This window comes from Staurois parvus, unplaced genomic scaffold (assembly GCF_062004578.1).
Source record: "Staurois parvus isolate SC_StPar_1 unplaced genomic scaffold, SC_StPar_1.0 ptg000452l, whole genome shotgun sequence".
NCBI classification, from domain to species: Eukaryota; Metazoa; Chordata; class Amphibia; order Anura; family Ranidae; genus Staurois; species Staurois parvus.
The window spans coordinates 598,896-619,206 of record NW_028318248.1 but is presented as its reverse complement, the minus strand read 5'-3'; the positions used below and the strand labels follow the sequence as shown (position 1 = coordinate 619,206).

Here is a 20,311-nt window from a genome sequence, read left to right as displayed (position 1 = left end):
ACATACCTATTTCCTAAATGTTTAAGGCCTAAAAGTTTTATATTTAGAGAAAACTATTAGATATATTGTTAATAATAATAATGGTCAGTAATATTAGAAATAATAACTGATAGAGATCTGGGTTCTAATAATAAAATTATAATTTGCAGTACAATTAGTAATAATAGCTCATAATTAACGTGGTTGTAATAATAATAAAAAAGAATGATAATAATAAATAATATAATTATAATAATGTGTATTTGCTCCAGTAGTCCAGCAGGTGTCACTGTGCCCCAGTAAAGGGTTAATCCCCTCACCGAGGGGTGCTGCATAGTTCAACCCCTTTTGAAACTTTATCTCCGAACTACATTTCCCAGCATGCCTCTCTCCCCTCTTCCTGTAGCTGACCGGCGCTTAGAGGATGCTGGTATTTGTAGTCCTCTCCCCGCCCTTCCCCGGGTGTACGAGGCCTCGCTGAACTACATTTCCCGAATGTAGCTGTTACTCTCGGGCTCCCCCGGTGGCGATGTGTGGCAAGGCGGGCGCTGTCCAGTGTACACAGAGGAGAGCACGGAGGTGACAGGTAAGAGGGCGGCCGGGGAGTCCTTGTGCTGCACGGGGGGGGAGAAGAAGACGACTTTGCAAAAGAAAACTTTTATACAGTGGTGGCCAGCTAGGAGGAAGAGGGATAAGAAAGTCATTGGGGACTCATAATGAGAAGAATGGTTCTATATAGTTAGGTGGGACTCTGGAAATGAAGCAACTGGAGGAGGAGAGCGGGTGAGTTATTGGGGGTGCTGGAGAAGAAGTGGTTAAAAAGTGCAAGTAAGGGAAGAACAGGTTAATAAGTGCTGGTAGAGGAGGAGTGGGTTAATAAGTGCTGGTAGAGGAGTGGGTTAATAAGTGCTGTCAGGTGAGGAAAGAGTTAATAGTGCTTGAAGAGAGGAATGGGTTAATAATTGCTGCAAAATGAATAATGGGTTAATAGGTGTTGGCAGGTGAGGAATAGATTAATAGGCACTGAGAGAGAAATGGGTTAACAATGGACTGCAGATTAGAAATAGGTTAACAAGTGTTGGATGTGATGGGTAAATGAGTGTTGACAGGAGAAGGGTTGGTTACCTAGTGCTGTCTGGGGAGGCATGGGTTACTTAGTGCTGCCTGGGAAGGTATGGGTTACCTAGTGCTGACTGGGAAGGTATGGGTTACCTAGTGCCACCTGGGGAGGAATGGGTTACCTAGTGCTGCCTGGGGAGGAATGGGTTACCTAGTGCTGACTGGGGAAGCATGGGTCACATAGTGCTGCCTGGGGAGGCATGGGTTACCTAGTGCTGTCTGGGGAGGCATGGGTTACCTAGTGCTGCCTGGGAAGGCATGGGTTACCTAGTGCTGTCTGGGGAGGCATGGGTTACCTAGTGCTGCCTGGGGAGGAATGGGTTACCTAGTGCTGCCTGGGGAGCCATGGGTTACCTAGTGCTGCCTGGGGAGGAATGGGTTACCTAGTGCTGCCTGTGAAGGTATGGGTACCTAGTGCTGCCTGGGAAGGCATGGGTTACCTAGTGCTGCCAGGGGAGGCATGAATTACCTACTGCTGACTGGGGAAGCATGGGTCACATAGTGCTGCCTGGGGAGGCATGGGTTACCTAGTGCTGTCTGGGGAGGCATGGGTTACCTAGTGCTGCCTGGGAAGGCATGGGTTACCTAGTGCTGCCAGGGGAGGCATGAATTACCTACTGCTGACTGGGGAAGCATGGGTCACATAGTGCTGCCTGGGGAGGCATGGGTTACCTAGTGCTGTCTGGGGAGGCATGGGTTACCTAGTGCTGCCTGGGAAGGCATGGGTTACCTAGTGCTGTCTGGGGAGGCATGAGTTACCTACTGCTGACTGGGGAGGCATGGGTTACCTAGTGCTGCCTGGGAAGGCATGGGTTACCTAGTGCTGTCTGGGAAGGCATGAATTACCTAGTGCTGCCTGGGAAGTACATGGGTTACCTAGTGCTGCCTGGGAAGGTATTGGTTACCTAGTGCTGTCTGGGAAAGTATGGGTTACCTAGTGCTGTCTGGGAAGGTATGGGTTACCTAGTGTTGCCTGGGAAGGTATGGGTTACCTAGTGCTGACTGGGGAGGCATGAGTTACCTAGTGCTACCTGGGGAGGCATGGGTTACCTAGTGCTGTCTGGGGAGGCATGGGTTGCCTAGTGCTGCCTTGGATACCTAGTGCTGCCTGGGGAGGCATGGGTTGCCTAGTGCTGCCTGGGAAGGCATGGGTTACCTAGTGCTGCCTGGGGAGGCATGGGTTACCTAGTGCTGCCTGGGGAGGCATGGGTTACCTAGTGCTGCCTGGGGAGGCATGGGTTACCTAGTGCTGCCTGGGAAGGCATGGGTTACCTAGTGCTGCCTGGGAAGGCATGGGTTACCTAGTGCTGCCTGGGGAGGCATGAGTTACCTACTGCTGACTATGGAGGCATGGGTCACATAGTGCTGCCTGGGGAGGCATTGGTCACATAGTGCTGTCTGGGGAGGAATGGGTTACCTAGTGCTGTCTGGGGAGAAATGGGTTACCTAGTGCTGTCTGGGGAGGCATGGGTTACCTAGTGCTGCCTGGGAAGGCATGGGTTACCTAGTGCCGTCTGGGGAGGCATGAGTTACCTACTGCTGACTGGGGAGGCATGGGTTACATAGTGCTGCCAGGGGAGGCATGGGTTACCTAGTGCTGCCTGGGAAGGCATGGGTTACCTAGTGCTGCCTGGGAAGGCATGGGTTACCTAGTGCTGCCTGGGAAGGCATGGGTTACCTAGTGCTGCCTGGGAAGGCATGAATTACCTAGTGCTGCCTGGGGAGGCATGGGTTACCTAGTGCTGCCTGGGGAGGCATGGGTTACCTAGTGCTGCCTGGGGAGGCATGGGTTGCCTAGTGCTGCCTGGGGATGCTCAGGAATACAAGCTGGTGAAGCGCAGGAATGGGTTAATTTTGTTGATAACTACCGGTTGTTGCAAAGGGTTAATGAGGTCAGGAGCTGGATTGAATTAATATGGGAAGGGGATGACCTGGTGACTGAGAAGGGTTAATGTGCTCTGGGGACCAGGAAAGGGTTGATGTGCCCCAGGGGTAGTGGATTGCTTTTGGTGTAGAAAGGGTTAAAGGCGCTGCCTCCGCACACCCTGTCATGGAGTATTTCGGCCCCTCCAGCTATCAATGATCACACTGTGTATTGTACGTTCTGTACATTGTATCCATCTGCTGCACACAAGAGGCGTACCCTCTGCAGTAACCCATGGCAACCCACCAGAGCTCCCTGTTTATATCCTACCAGGTGTCTGGCTTCTGATTGGCCCATTTGCCATGTTGCAGTGTTTCTTGGAGCATTGCTGCCACCGATGTCCCATGACAGCAGAAGATCCCCTCTGTCCTGGCACATGCCATGCCTAGTGCACTGAGTATTATGGGATTGAGGGTGGAGTAAACGACAGGATACATTTTTGTTAGGAACATTCAGAATCGGTGCAGTTATTTCGGCAGGAGGGACAGGAGGACACCAGCACTTTGTTTCTGACCTGCATTTCTGAATCATTTCTGAAGCAGCTTGTTTGCGGCATTGAACTCTGATTTGGAGGTTATGTAGCCTTTTTCATCTATTTGCTACTTTGTTTTTATACCCCCATTCTCAGCAATGTGAGCGCATCTCTGACTGATCTCAGGTGCATGCTGCTTTCCCTGGGAGCATGCTGATTTTGACTTCTCCTGACTCTGATACACCTGGAGACCAAAGGCAGACATTATCTAAAGCAGATTATTAAAGCTGAACTTCGGCCTTCCTTTCAGTCTCGCACAGTTGTACAGTTTCCTCTCCTGGACTGAAATTGCTTACTCTGATTTCACTGCATGATGTGAACTTCAGCATTGGAAGCTGCGTCATTTCAGACACAGCCTGCTTCATTTCCATGCAGGAAGATGCCCTGCATCATCTAGCCCTTTCCTCCCCAGCCTTACTGTCCCTGGTTGGCCCCTTTCATTCACTGGATTTCATTTTTTTTCAATCTCGGAGGCACAGCATCACATGTGGGCGTTACCCTGTGCAGGCTACATGCAAATACAGCCTGCCCAGAAAGAGTCATTCATCCAGACTAACATCACAGCACCCATGATGACCATGATCTGCCTGCATTGCATATGGAAGCACAAAGACCCAGTGATGATGTCACTGGGTCTAAAATAGGGTCAGTTAAAAAACCCTTTATTTGCATAAAATGAGGGAGAGGGACAGGAAAGCCAAAATATAACCAGAATAAGCTTTAGCTTTAGGAAAAACTACTCCCCCCCCAAAAACAAACAAACAGCAAGTATAACTTTATTAAGTCAAATTTTTAATGTCCACAGATGAGCTGCAGCTGCACAAAGCCCCACTGACCCCAAGTCAGAACACTTGTTTATAGATTCCTCATTTTTATGTGTCTAAAACAGTGTTCTCAACCTTTTTTTGGTCAAGGCACCCTTTAAAATCGTGGACAGTCCCGAGGCACCTTTTAAAATTATGGACAGTCTTGAGGCACCCTTTAAAATCGTGGACAGTCCTGAGGCACCCTTTAAAATCGTGGACAGTCCCGAGGCACCCTTTAAAATTGTGGACAGTCCCGAGGCACCCTTTAAAATTGTGGACAGTCCCGAGGCACCCTTTAAAATTATGGACAGTCCCAAGGCATCCTTTAAAATCGTGGACAGTCCCAAGGCACCTTTTAAAATCGTGGACAGTCCTGAGGCACCCTTTAAAATCGTGGACAGTCCCGAGGCATCCTTTAAAATCGTGGACAGTCCCAAGGCACCTTTTAAAATCGTGGACAGTCCCGAGGCATCCTTTAAAATCGTGGACAGTCCCGAGGCATCCTTTAAAATCGTGGACAGTCCCAAGGCATCCTTTAAAATCATGGACAGTCCCGAGGCACCTTTTAAAATTGTGGACAGTCCCGAGGCACCTTTTAAAATTGTGGACAGTCCCGAGGCACCTTTTAAAATCGTGGACCATCCCGAGGCACCTTTTAAAATCGTGGACAGTCCCGAGGCACCTTTTAAAATCGTGGACAGTCCCGAGGCACCCATTAAAATTATGGACAGTCTTGAGGCACCCCATGCTTAAATGTGAAAAACGATTCTTATAGTTTTGTATAACGCAGCAACATCCACAAATGTAGGACACCCAACATTAGAGGTGATTTATTCTTCCAAAGCAAATACACTTTTGCACACTGGTACTGACTAGTATTCCAGTGTTTCTTTTCTCCCCTGTTTTTCTCCATCACTGAGCTAATGTGACCCCACCACTGATGGAAAGGGGCGGTTGAGGGTCAAATTAGGCTGCTGTACAGGCAACCGACATCCTCCTTATCAGCTGATGATGTCATTGGTTGTCAGGACACCTGCGGCTAGAAGGTGGTAATGGCGCACAATGAAAACCCGTGGCTTTGTGTCACTCAAAGGCAGGCTTGTTCCACCCGCTGGCTTGCGTTTAAGTTTTGGGCAATTTTTTGACATTTTGCCAAGGCACCCCTGAAGAAACCTCAAGGCACCCCGGAATGCCTGGGTACCCTGGTTGAGAAAGGCTGGTCTAAAATAAGAACTATCGGTGTTGCAGTTTAACCTTTCACTTTCTAGGATGAATCTTACTTGTTGCTGTGAGGCAGAACAGACATGCATGTTTCATATAGATGTTGCTATAAATGCTTCCTCTGTTTAGTAGGTTGTCTTTGTGCCATATCCTGATTGGTCCATTTTTGTTGTTCTCACAGTGATGGTGTGCAGATGTGTTTATAGTAAAATAAGTGACAAACGGCAATAATTTCACTGGAAGCTTAAATATTTACATGATCTGTCTCCTTTCACTTTCCTGTGGCCCTAGATGTTTTCTTAATGTAGATGTAAACTCCATTGCTAATATCTCATATAATCTTTAACATTGTAATGCCATAAAAAATTATGAATGTGCATCTAGCAATAAAATTATGCTTGGTGATCCTGTCATGAAGGTTTTCAGGCACTTCTGATTATAGGGTGCCAAGCCCCTGTCTCTGTCTCCCAGTTGTGCTCCTCCATTGTCATTCTGTGCCATAGGCTTCCGATGGAGACTGGCGGTAGCTGTCATGAAACACCGCACACAGGTATGGTCCGCTGTTGTGACCACCAGGAAATCCACCAAGCAGCCATCACTGAAATGCATCTAGACAGGAAATGGCTGCAAAGAGGCAAGATGCCCTAAAATGAAATCTGGAGGTTTTGCAGGAACTGGTCGACTTTCGGCCAATGTCTACAGCTGCCTGTTTTAGTGTCGGTTCACATATATGTGGATTGGACATGGTTTGAACTGCATCCAATCCACATGACATGTGAAAAAACATTGCTTACTATGGTGCCTGTTCACAAATATCCGGTGCACTTGTGGTGCGGATTCAAAAAGAGTGCTATCCGATTTCTGAGCAGTGCGGTCCGGTTCAGGTGCGGATTACAGGCTATTGACTTCTATGGGAACTGTTTCTAAACCACATATGTATGAACAGGATAATCCTGAGAGCTAATCCTGTCCTGAACCTGATGTAAACCTGACCTGAACCTGTGAACAACTACTGTATCAATTAGCTGTGAAACCTGCGCTTCAATTTGCACCGCACATGTGTGAATCGGCTCTTACAGAAGATGCACCGGCTTCTATCAAATTCTGGAAACCCAGCATCCAACCCAAATCCAATCAGTGCTGCCAGTTTGTTGTTCTGGTGGTGGTGGGGGTTTGGGGGGCAGTTTCTCTGTCAGAATACAAAAGCACAGCGCGGGATATTGCCGCCCTAACATCACTTGTGTTAGTACAGCGATCTCTCCATTTCTTTTTTTCGTTTAGCCCTGTGGGTTGAACAAATAAAAAAAACTTCTAGCGTTTACCAGTCTTTAGATGGTAGAAGATTTGCTAGGTGTTCTTGTGCAATTCACATGTGGTACAGTGCAGTGCGATTTGAGCCCATTGATTTTGAATGGGTTGATTTGCACTGGACCGAACCAAAAGTAGTGCATGCAAAACACACTACAACCTGATCGATGATGATACTTCTGTACCATGCGATCCGGTGCAGGAAAACACACTGCAAATGCGACCTTCATTGAGAATGAAGGAAAGAGAGTGAAGGAAAGAAAGAGAGAAGGAAAGAGAGAGAGAAGGAAATAGAGAAAGAGAGAAGGAAAGAAAGGAAGAGAGCGAGACAAAGGAAGGAGGGAAGGATGGGGGGAGGAAAAAAGGATGGAAATAAGGAAGGAGGGGAGGAAAGAAGGAAGGAAGTAAAGAAGGAAGGAGGGAAAGAAGGATGGAGCGGAGGAAAGAAGGACAGAGGGGAGGAAAGAAGGAAGGAGGGGAGCAAAGAAGGACAGAAAGAAAGGAGAGAAACAGGATAGAGACTGAGAGAGAGAGAGAGAAAGAAAGAAAAAGAAAGAAAGAGAAGGAAAGAGAGAAGTATAGAAAGAAAGGAAAAAAAGGTGAGAAAGAGAGAAGTATAGAAAGAAAGGAAAAAAAAGGAGTGAAATAGAGAAGCATAGAATGAAAGGAGAGAAACAGGAGACAGAGAGAAAGAAAGAAAGAAAGGACAGAAACAGTGGACCGAGAGAGAGTGAGAGAGAGAGAGAAAGAAAAAGAAGGAAAGAAGAGAAACAGGAGACAGAGAGAGAGAAAAAAAAAGAAAGAGAAGTAGAGAAAGAAATAAAGGAGAGAAACAGACCAAGGGAGAGAGAAAGAGAAGTATAGAAAGAAAGGAGAGAAACAGGAGACAGAGAGAGAGAGAAAGAAAGAGAGACGTATAGAAAGATGGTCGGTGGTTGGCCACAAGGGGGGCATACAGGAGCCCACAGCAGGAGGAGATGGCCCTATGGCCACTCCAGGCCTGATTCCAATACTTTTTTCGTGTGGGCATACTTTTTATTTTTTATTGTTGGGGCATGGAAGATTTTAGAAGGATTTACCAGGCCCAGGTCTCTAAAAGATTGAAAACTACTGTTTCCAGATGATAACTGCCCGAATGTTTAGTGCCATCCACCTGAGGTTGGACATGTCTGTAAAGGTTTCAGTAGCCAAAGATATACTTGGCACTGCTGAGCTTATGTGTAATCTCAATATAATTTATTCAAGAACTCATACAGGTGAGCCTTCATTTACAATTGAGCGTCTTTCAGCTTGTTTCCCTATGCCTGACTATGCTCAACATGCAGAATCCTATTCTTTCTAATTGTCCCTCCTCACATTTAAATGTTCAGTCTCCTTAAGCTAAAAAAAGTGCATGACCTTTGTTTTAGTGTATTTAGGCATTTTTGGCCCTATGGACTTCAGTGGAAGCTCCTGTATACATGAGATATGTGCATTTTTGCGTCTCAAGAACATCTCTCTTCTCCTAGAATTGCTTTCTTCTCCTTGACCAGGAAACAAACACCTGAAGCTTGTTAAACGCCTAAAAAAACCTTCAAAATTAAAATCTGTTCAGGTGTGAATGCATGCTTGTGGTGAGGAGGGACTAATGCAGGCCATAGATGGGTCGAAACTCGGCCGATTTTTAGGCCGAAAATAGAAAAGGCCGATTTTCGGATTGTTAGTGGGTTAATTGTTCGGCTGTTTTTCGGTAGAAGAGGATGAAGAAGAAGAGGAAGAAGAGGATGAAGAAGAAGAGGAAGAAGAGGATGAAGAAGAAGAAGAGGATGAAGAAGAAGAGGAAGAAGAGGAAGAGGATGAAGAAGATGAAGAAGAAGAAGAGGATGAAGAAGAGGAAGAAGAAGAAGAGGATGATGAAGAAGAAGAATTCCAGTCCGGCAAAAAGTGTCCCTGCAGATTTCTTTGACAGTGCTTTGAAATTTATAGCGGTTGCAACAATGTATCTATTTGTTTCCGAATAAAAACATCTGTATCCGAAATGGATACAAATAGATACATTGTTGCAGCCGCTATAAATGTCAAAGCACTGTCAAAGAAATAAGCGGAGCTCTCTGCAGGGACACTTTTTGCCGGCTGTAGACGGGATGAAAATCGGCCGATTTTTTTTTTACCATTCCTGGTAACATCAGCCGCTTGAACGACCGATTTTTCATTTTTTTAAAGAGAAATCGGCCGGTTTTCTCCCCATCTATGGCCTGCATAAGGCAATCTGCAAGTCCTCTAACCAAAATAGTGCATAGTGAAGTCTTCTTAGGACAGAGGATATTTGCATGTCCCATACCATTGCATATCTCCAAAATAAAATGGTTGCTCCTTATTTTAGTATGGCTGGCAGAGCCATGCACATCATTACTTTACACCCCTTTGGCCAAATGCACATCCAGAACCGCTGGTAGTAATAGTCATACGTATTGGGTACATGAAAAGCTGTATACTGCAGTCATATTGTTCGGATCCTTATTCCCCCATGCCATATCGTTGTAAGAAGAAGCTGTAGTGACCTTCCCCCTCCCTCCTCCGTCAGTTTATACAATCAACAACCTCTTGGCTGCACCCAGACAATTCTTATCAGTACGTTGATAGGACTAGCAGAATCTAACCCCAAAACCAGTCTCAGGGACCTTGTAAAACTGTTGAATCACAAGCTTGAGCAACCTGGAAAACAAACCGAGATCTTGCCAGCTCATCCCTATTGTAAGTACAATCAGCTGGAGACTGTAGAAATACACTGTCCTGTCTCTTCCTCTTGGTAGAATCCATAATCTACTGTATTTCATAACTTCTGAAATAATAACAGTATAGCCAGAATAAGGACACATTTACTGCTCTCAGTTAATTTGTATTCCCCTAGGAGTACTGGGAGCAGAACCAACCCAATTCCTCTCCTGGGCGAACTGGGCACCCGCAACCTGTCATATCTATATTCATTCCAAAAGCAATTCAAGTTAGCAGGCTGTAGCCTGTAGGTATTCAAAGATATGAAGACCTATAGAAAACTATCTGAGACATGATCATAAACACAGTGACATCCAAGCAGCCACATCTTAGACCAGATAATTGGCCAAGATATTTCTATCAACACCCCCTTAAGATCCAGGAAACGGGACTGCAACCACAGTGCTCTCATGTACCATCAAACGAAGGAAGATCTGTCAAGTTTTGAGAACCACTTTTTTTTATATATATATATATATATATATATATATATATATATATTTTAATTGGACCATTTTTTTTACCTTTTCATTATATAACCATATTTTGAAAAGTGTTAAAAATATCTCTAATGCGCTAATGCAAACTTAAACAATCCCTCTTTAACCAATTCATACCTAAGGGTAAAACAAATCTTAATGCCTAAGTAAAATTTTGCAACTTTGACATGTATTAGTAAAACCGTACATATCATCACAACTACTTTGTGTATCCAGGTAGATTATACCTTGTTTTTTTCAGGATTAATTCATTTGGTGGTAAATGGTAATGGCTATCTCTTGATTTTCTTTTTATTATCAAAGGAAAACTGACACAAATAGTAAAAAAAACTTTTGTTTTTAAATTTAGCTGTGCGTTTGTTGTTACTACCATACCCTACCAGCAAAGAACAAACCAAAATCATTTCTCCAGCTGCTGGCGATCGCAGTTTTAGCCACATATGTGTATGTTATTTGTTGGTTGTACCTGTAGTACAGCCCAGAAACAATAGTGTGCATTTTGCTTTTCTTTTTTTTTTTTTCGTGCTACCTAAAACACTGACACTGATACTAATTAAAAAAAAACAAAACCTTTGACCCTGATTTTGACCCAAAAACTTATCCTGGCACTGACATAGATCAAACCTTGATCTAGGTATGTTTTCTTTATTTTTTATTTTATTTTTTAATATTTATTTTTCTTTTGACACAATGTTTTTTTTTCTCTGTAAGGAGAGAAACAGAGAGAGAGAGAGATACATCTCCTCCATTCAGACAGAGAGAAAACATGGGGATGGGCTTCACAGTGACTGATCACTGTGATAGCCAATCAAAGGCTATAACAGCGAGCAGGTGACCCGGAATCAGCAGTTCCAGGTCCCGATCGTTAGTACGGCAGCCAGGGCTCTCAATGACACCCTGGTCTTTTTGCTGGGAGCGCACCGTGTGCAAGCACAATGACAGGTACTCAAATATGCAGCCCTGTGGAAAAAAGCCCAGAGGCCGCATATTTGTGTGACAGCTTCAAGGGGTTAAACAATCTCTGTCTCTTGAAGAGCGCTAAACTGTGTAAATCTCTGAATATACCTGTCTGTGGTGACAGTGTGTACTAGACTTCTAAAATCCTAGTTGCTATTGCTAACATTGTGAACATTTACTACTTCTCAGTAAAAAAATAGTTGGTGACTGTTTAAAAGGTTAATTGCTTAGTTACCTTAAACCAGTGACAATCGCTCTCAATCTGTTGGCACTTAAATTGTGGTGCTGCAAGCTGGAAAATCTTTGTGCATGGTGAGGCTGAGAGTGTCAGTGTTGCATATCAGTGACAGCATGGTGTGAGATTGACCATTCATTTGTCACAAGTTGGTGACAAGGGCAGTGGTCTGACCCGCGTTTGTCTTGCTGGTGTTTAGTGCACATACAGTATATCCTAATATTATAGAGCCATTTATATATTGCATACAACTGTTTAGGCTGCTTAACCATCATCATTGCAGTATGGAAACCGTGACTTTGGAAAATTGGTACAGCCCAAATTGTCTGCCATATTGCATCCAAGGCCTGTGCCTAGTCATCTATGTAACAGACATATGTCAACTCCAATCACCTATATATTTGCTGTGTATCTAAAAATCACAGTCTATAGAGTGTGTATCAGGTACAACAATATAACACTGGCTATTATATACTTGGATAAGAGTTGTGTGTCTTAGAGCAAAGCTTTCAGGCTATATATATCCATGTTTCTCTTTTAAAGTGCATTAAAAAATACATATCCATCTAAGCTTCCCCTGTCCACAGGGTGACAACACTACTGTGCTATTTCACTGCAGAACAAACAATATTGTCACCCTGTTACAGAAAGCATAAAAATGAATATTCTACCGACAGAATAAACAGGTCATAAAATTATGTTGCAGGGGATTAAAAAAAATAAAAATTCTCTGCTGATGCTACTAACAGACTGCATCATATATGTCATGTTTGATTTTGACCTTTAATGACAGGTCCACATTAACCTACCTGGTATTCCCGAGTGTAGCTCGGGGTTAACTTTCAGTACCAAAAGCAGTAACCCCGAGTTACACTCGGGATTACACTGCAGCATTGCTCTGGGATCCCTCCAGCACTTACCTTGTCCTGCGCTCCCGCAATGTCCCCCCTGCAGCATCCCCAGCCATGTCCTCCGGCTGATGCCGGCATCTGTCTTCCGGGTTTCATTCCCATATGGGAATGTCCCATATGGGACATATGGGACGTACAGGGGACGGAACCGGCAGGAAATGCAAAAAATTTTTAATGTGACATTCACTCAATACACTAAAATCTGATAGTATTACATTACTGTATTAAAGCATTTCACATACATTGTGTCCCGAGTGCTTTGTCCTGTGCCCTGCCTGCATTTTTACTGTTCTTTCTGCCTGGAAACTGAGAAACATTCATGGCGTCCAAAAAGCGTCCCTTTAGATCAAAAGCAGTGTTAGACCAGCTAGAGAACAGCGATAGTAAATCAGAACCACTTGCAGAATTGAGTGATAATGATTCGTGGGGAAATTCGTCATCAGACACTGAAAATGATTTTGTGACTTTGCTCAGTGATGTGCGAACTTGGCGCTATATTTCAAATTTCAGTGTTTTTGGTTTGATTACATTCTTGAATTAAATTTATTATTATTATTTTTTATGATTATTTATTATAAATTATGATTTCGTGTTTCAAATTTGTTCATACCCGGGATGTTTACTAGACTCTTGTTCGGACAGATTTCAGTGAGTTATTCCTAAGAATTACAGGCCTACAATAAAAAAACATCATATTTCCATGCAAAAAAATGTACCGCTTTGAGCACAGAAATACTGACATAATCAGACCGCTAGGGAGGTTAAAGCCTTCTTTCTTAATCGGCACGTTCCACAAAAATATTTTTGTACTTTTTGAGGATGCAGACTTTAGTGCTGTTGTTCTCCCATCCCTGTCCGGGAACAAGCATGCAGGTTTTAGCCTTCAATGGCTGTCCCCTTGTTCCAGGTCACTTGAATAGAGACCAGGATGAAGGAATCCAGAATCTTGATAAGAATCGGGAATGGCTGTGATGTTCCTCTCCCCAGTAATAAAGAACCATTTTCATGTGGTTACACTTGCTACCTTGCTGGGTTACTGGTAAATAAAAGCTCATTGGTGACTGACCAGGCTGAGGGAAGACATTTCACGTTCTATTTGGCCTTATAGTAAGTCTGGTGAAGAGAAAACAGCTAATTCCCTTCCCAATACTGTATGGTTTACAGGCTCAGAAGTGAAGGCCACATGCTTGGCATTCTCTGTAGATCTCGGTTCAGGGAAGTTCGTCAGTAGATCATGGCTGCGTGTCTCGGCTCGCCCATCCAGCCATTTCACTCCCAATCCACAGATCTTCTTTCCCGACCTTCCTTCAAGGTAACGTCTCCTGTCTGCAGATCAAGCTGTACCCGGCATCCTCTGTGAGTCATAACGGTGACAGAAACTTGCCAAGCTCAATACATCTGATCTTCGAGCTGAAACTCACTGTGGTGAGATTTTGGCAATTCGGTGATAATTTCCAATTGGCTGTGGAATCTTTCTAAAATGCAGCAAGGGAAAATGTAATTCAATTAACCTCTGTGGGATACAAACGAAAAACTAGCCATGACATCACATGCAATTTCATGTGCTGAGATAATTCTTCCTGATTTGAGGCTCTCCACCAGCTTTAAGGAGCTGATTTGTGGCCTTTGGTATATGCGCAAAATCCTTTATTGTACATGTTTATTGGCAACTATATTACCCAGCGGAGTTCCCCCTAATACGTTGTGTTTGTTATTTCCTTTCCAGAACAAATTAAATTGCATTTGGACAGTCTGAGAGCTGCAGCAGCTAGAATCCAAAGAGCTCCTCACATTTGGAGTGGGTGGGTCAGCTTCCTGGATTTGTGCTGTGTAATTTTCTGCCTGTTGTTTCTATCACCAATCATGGCTGAATCTAGGGGGGTGCTGGAGTGGGTTATGCCACCCCAGAATTTAGTTGTGCCCCCCTCAAAGCCAACCCTAACCTTCCACTATACTTCCCTAAATTGACACAATACCAATACAATACTGATACTTTACCGCCCTAGTTTGACATTATGCCGCCCTAGCCTGACACTGTCCTTGACTGACACTATACTGATCTCAGTTATGCATTGTGTGGGGATGAGGAGCTCTGCTGCCTGTGCATAGGCTGTATGCAGTGCAGGGATGAAAGTAGAAGCTGTGGTCCCTGTCCTCTGCCCTGCCAGCAGTGACCCCTGTCTTCTGCCCTGCCAGAAGTGACCCGTCTTCTTCCCTGCCAGTAATGTCCCCTGTCTTCTGCCCTGCCAGCAGTGACCCCTGTCCTCTGCCCTGCCAGCAGTGACCTCTATCTTCTGCCCTGCCAACAGTGACCCCTGTCCTCTGCCCTGCCAGCAGTAACCTCTGTCCTCTGCCCTGCCAGCAGTAACCTCTGTCCTCTGCCCTGCCAGCAGTGACCTCTGTCTTCTGCCCTGCCAGCAGTGACCTCTGTCTTCTGCCCTGCCAGCAGTGACCCCTGTCCTCTGCCCTGCCAATAGTGTCCCCTGTCTTCTGCCTTGCCAGCAGTGACCCCTGTCCTCTGCCCTGCCAGCAGTGACCCCTGTCTTCTGCCCTGCCAGCAGTGACCCCTGTCCTCTGCCCTGCTAACAGTGCCCCCTGTCTTCTGCCCTGCCAGCAGTGACCCCTGTCCTTTGCCCTGCCAGCAGTGACCTCTGTCTTCTGCCGTGCCAGCAGTGACCCCTGTCCTCTGCCTTGCCAACAGTGTCCCCTGTCCTCTGCCCTACCAACAGTGTCCCCTGTCTTCTGCCCTGCCAGCAGTGACCCCTGTCCTCTGCCCTGCCATTAGTGACCCCTGTCTTCTGCCCTGCCAGCAGTGACCCCTGTCCTCTGCCCTGCCAACAGTGTCCCCTGTCTTCTGCCGTGCCAGCAGTGACCCCTGTCCTCTGCCCTGCCAGCAGTGACCCCTGTCCTCTGCCCTGCCAGCAGTGACCTCTGTCTTCTGCCCTGCCAGCAGTGACCCCTGTCCTCTGCCCTGCCATTAGTGACCCCTGTCCTCTGCCCTGCCAGCAGTGACCTCTGTCCTCTGCCCTGCCAGCAGTGACCTCTGTCCTCTGCCCTGCCAGCAGTGACCCCTGCCTTCTGCCCTGCCAGCAGTGACTGCTGTCCTCTGCCTTGCCAGCAGTGACCCCTGTCCTCTGCCCTGCCAGCAGTGACCCCTGTCCTCTGCCCTGCTGACTTCCCATCCTCTGCCCCCCTGACATTTTTTACTGCACCCCCACATAGGACAGGCTAGATCCAACCCTTTAGATTAGGGCAGCACAGTGGCTAAATGGTTAGCACTTCCACCTGGCAGTACTAGGGTCGCTGGTTCAAATCCCGACCACAGTACCACCTGCCTGGAGTTTGCATGTTCTCCCTGTGCCTGCGTGGGTTTCCTCCGGCTACTCCAGTTTCCTCCCACATGCCAAAGACATGCTGGTAGGTTAATTGGCTCCTGTCTAAATTGGCCCTAGTATGTGTATGTATGAATGTAAGTTAGGGACCTTAGATTGTACACCCCTTGAGGATTAGGGACTGATGTGAATGTACAATATATATGTAAAGCACTGCGTAAATTGATGGCGTTATATAAGTACCTGAAATAAATAAAACCCTATCACCAATCATAAAGTTCCTAAGGCAGATTTTAATGTGATCGGTGGTGTGTCGGCATTTTGATATGTCAGATGTCCTGTATGTAAGAGACCACAAGGAGCTGGAAGTGGGTGTGTCTGGGAATCCCGCCCCAGACCATTAGACTGCAGACAGAAAAGAAGTGGATGTGGGCATTACAGCAAAATCACAGAATCCCTGAGTGGGTCAGCCATGTTTCCTGTTTGCCTAAACTGAAACATTCTATATATTTAGAGGAGGGAAATCCCATTGTGAACTTTTACCCAAATCAGGACTTTTTTTTTATCATTTTTTGTTTCAAATAGTGAAGGATTGGTAAAAACAAGACCTTTATATGAATCATGGACACGGTATAGAGCACAGACTCCACCCAGATTCAGAGTAATCCTGCTTGTGGCTGTCAGTGCCGCAACTTGATTGGCTGCATTCTTGTGAATGTTAAAGGTAAATACAGCCAGACTGGAAAATGTATGGTGGGAATACACTGCAGGAACAAGAGCTTGCATTGTGCTATGTGGCATTGTCTAAGTACACCAGCCTATCCCTCAAGGCCCATTTACACTTCTGTGTTGTGGTAATGCACATAATGTGTTGCCATTCATCTTGAATGAACACACACTTGAAATGTAACAAACCTCAATGCGTTGTTTTGCATTGGCAGTCTATTATTTTCAATGGACTGTTTTAATACACGGCTTAACGCACATGCGTTTATGCACCGCAAAAAAAGTAAACAGGCCGTTGTGTGGAATGCTCTGGTCTGCAGTAATCTGGGAACACCCATTCCTCAGCAGGTGATTTTGCCAGGATTTACAAATCCTATTCATTAGCCATTTTTCATCAGTTGGAATAAAATTTACAGTGTCTAAAGCCAAAGCGTTTTAGTTTTGGCTGGAAGAGTTGAAAGCCTTTTTTGCTCTCTGTGTTCTAGTGGTCTTGCTTTCCTTCACTTCCTGTCCCAGTGATACAACAAAAAGTGAGAGGAAATCTGTCCAAATGAGATGGAATCCACTCTTAGGGCTCATTCACACTTTAACTGCAGCGCCAGCGGCCAAGAAGGTACACATGCTATGGGCTTTATGATTTGTTTAGCAGGAATTAAACCCCCTATTGCTTTTGGCAGGTGCTACTGCCCACCAAATGACACCAATTCAAGTGAATGGGACCGCTCTGCAACCACGCACAATGCATGCAGTTTTGATGCACTAGTGCGGGGTTGAAAGGGTTAAAGCAGGCAGTGCAGAGTCAGTACAACACCTCCTCACCTCCTGTCAAATGATCTGAAAAGTGATCTGAATGTGGATCACTCTTCAGAGAGCAAAGCTAGTATGAAGCCTTAGTTTTCAGCAGAAGAGATGTCCCCACGGGAAGATTTTTTCTTTTACTTTTCCCATCATTTGCCATCCTGGTGGCACCAGAACAAATAGAGGAGTTGAATCTCTCCATGGGACATCCATAAAAACCTAGCTGAGGCTTCACTATTTTCAAATCTTTAAAAATGTTTTTTCTTTGTAGACACATTTTAAAGTTATAGGGGTTGTTTTCAGCCTAAAGTGATTATAAAGCTTTGGATTTTTTTTTTAAAGTAACAAACATGTTATACTTTCTTGCTCTGTGTAATGGTTTTGTACAAAGCAGTCCCAATCCTCCTCTTCTTGGGTCCCCCACAGGTGCTGCAGGTCCCTCCCCCCTGCTGAGTGCCCCTAGAGCAAGCAGCTTGCTCTGAGGGCACTCATTCCTGCTCACTCCCAAGCCACCTCATTGTATCTATGAGATTCACACAGCGTGGCTCAGCCCTGCCCCCAGTTCCCTCCTCACTGCCTGTGATTGACAGCAGTGGGAGCCAATGGCTCTTGCTGACTCTCAGTCAATGAGGAGGCAAAGTACTGGGAGAACGTCTGCTCTTGTGCACATTGCAGGATCAGGATCAGGTTCAGGTGAGTATAAGGGGGAGGAGGCTAAGCCATAGCATGCCTGAAGGTAAAAAAAACCTTCAGCCTTTAGAACCGCTTTATAATGAAATATTGCTTATAAATATTTTTATTTTCACATGCCTACCTCTCTGTTCTTAGCTGCTCTGCTGAAAATAGCATGTTGTTTGCACAATAGCTTAAGCTGAAATAAATTAACATAGCATAACTCAGGCCATTTGACACTAGCGAACCTGTCTCTGGTGAAAACTAAAGTATTCACACCCCTGCTCTGTTCAATGACCAGGAAACCTCCCAGAATGAAGCCAACTTTCTGACTGGTATAGATGCCTCTCTGATTCGCTGATTTCACTTCTTCTATTGAATTGCATCTGACATAGGAAAGGGCCCCCTTCGTGCTCCGTAGGGCCAGTTTAATATTTCACTCTTGATGTTAATGGATCAACTATAAACAAAGCTGCAGCAGAGAAACAGAACTTTTGACACTTCAACATCTAGACTGGCTATTTAAACAGACCAGCACAGATGACAAAAACTGTGTTCAAAATCTGTTAACAGGCAACAACCAATCAAATTAAAGCTCCTTCAGCCATGACTCCCAGAGGCAGAGTCGTAGAATTATAGTGATTCAAGCTGTCAGTATGCGGTCACATGGCTCCATGAATGCCATGGTGCCATTACATGGAGAATCTGTTGTCTGGATATGATACAAAGTTGATAAAGGTTTTGTCTCCTGTGTACACTGTCTTATGTCCCCTGGGGTTTCGACATGCCCCAGCGTGTATTCCTCTGCCGCCTCTCAGTCATCGTATACTTCTTTTTAGTTTGCAATTGGCATTTTTTACACATTTATAAAGAAAGACAAGTAATATAACCCCGAGCAACCAAATTTCGCCATCCATCAAGGTGGAGTAGACAGAACAATGAGCAGAAAAGTGTGTTGGGGGAGGGGAAAAGTATAGGTATCTGCTGTATGGCAGCAGTATATTCTGACAATATCAGTTTGTTAGCTACATTTCGCTCTTTGGATAAATACAAATCCTTGGAACCCTCTGAAATGTTTAAAATGTGTAAACACATTGCCATTTTTAACTGAATTTGATCTGGGCAGATCTTTTTAGTACCACACCCCCTTTACGTATTCTTCTACTTTGCTACAAGAACATATTCAGCCTGTATGTTAGAGAGCTCATAGCAGGAGATCTAACACTCCTTACTTCTGCCATTTTGCAAGTTTTATTACTATCTGTGTCCCCATTGGAGACATTTTATTTCTAGGGGTTAGCTGGCACGGGAAGCTACAGAATTTCCTCAAAGAGGTTCAGATGTGGTCTGTAGCTGAAAAGCTAAAAAATCTATTTTGGCCATAGTGGGGCTTTAAACTGAAGATGTACTCATCTGGAATTTGTAGAAGTATTTTTAATTCTTGGATGTTTTTCCTTAATCCTTATCTAATCTTTTTTTGTAAATCAGATGTTTATGGTGTGGAGATGTCTCCTGAATGCTGTCCTCAGGTACTCCATGCAGGACCGACTGTATGAACAGGGGCCCTGGTGGGTGTACAGCTCCTACAGGGGTAGGTGTGGAAGCTGGGGAGGGAGATGAGGAGACGCGTCTTTGGCTGAGCTATGACCCAAACTACAGCTGTGTGATGGTTATTTACCTTTTTTTTATGGTTTGCTGAGAAAATGTAATATTACTGGACAAGTTCAGACACATACAAACCAAGTCTTTTAATTTTTAAGTTTGCTATTGTAACAGCCTGAATTCTGGATTATAGCAGCTGCTACTTCCAAGCTGAAACGTAAAACTGAGGTTTGCAGTAGGAATGGCTGCTCTGTACATAGGGCAGGGGAAAGAGGGATGTGGGATCATGGCAGAAAGACGGCTCAATGTGAGCATCAAAAAGATATGTATATTTATATACTGCAAACCAGAAGTAAAATCAGCCCCTACGAACCAAAGGTACCGTACTGAGATAAATGTAAATCAATAAGAATGACTGGAGATAGTAGGCACTAAAGGATAAGTTCGCCTTTTGTAACATATTACATGTTACACCCATATTCAAGGTGTAACATGTTTCAAAAGGACCGGCCCCGCTCCCTCCCGATCCCCCGTTTTGACAGTTAGCGGGGTATCTTCACCCCCCCCCCCCCCCCGCTAGCTGTCAGAATTTTTCTTAAAAAGTGGCCATGCAGAGCTCCGCCAACCCGGCTATGTCACTCATACACAGTATTCTGTGATTGGGAAAACTACAAATTTGGACATCCTTTGTGGTTGTCAGCTGGTAGTTCTCAATGAACTACCAATGCACTGTTGAGCACTGTGGTAGTTTATTGATGCTTCGTGTCAGAGTGTATCTGTTTGCCCATAGGAGGCAGGGCCAGTGCTAGATTATTTTGCTCCCTAGAAAGGACCAGTTACTTGCGTCCCCCCCCCCAAAAAAAACATTTTTTTAAAAACAGTAGAAAATATTAAATCAACAAAACATGAAACTGCTAAGTTTCTTTTAATTTGCA

The 20,311-nt window shown here is 44.9% G+C and overlaps 1 protein-coding gene across 1 annotated transcript in view; it reads left to right on the top strand.

Annotated features, from left to right (window-relative positions):
• The first annotated feature begins 468 nt into the window (after positions 1–468).
• TBXAS1 (thromboxane A synthase 1) overlaps positions 469–20,311 on the top strand; it is an 80,860-nt gene continuing 61,017 nt past the window's right edge. The window contains exon 1 of the mRNA XM_089688720.1: positions 469–565. The gene's annotated coding sequence lies outside the window, so the exon portion shown is untranslated. The remainder of the gene's footprint in view (positions 566–20,311) is intronic.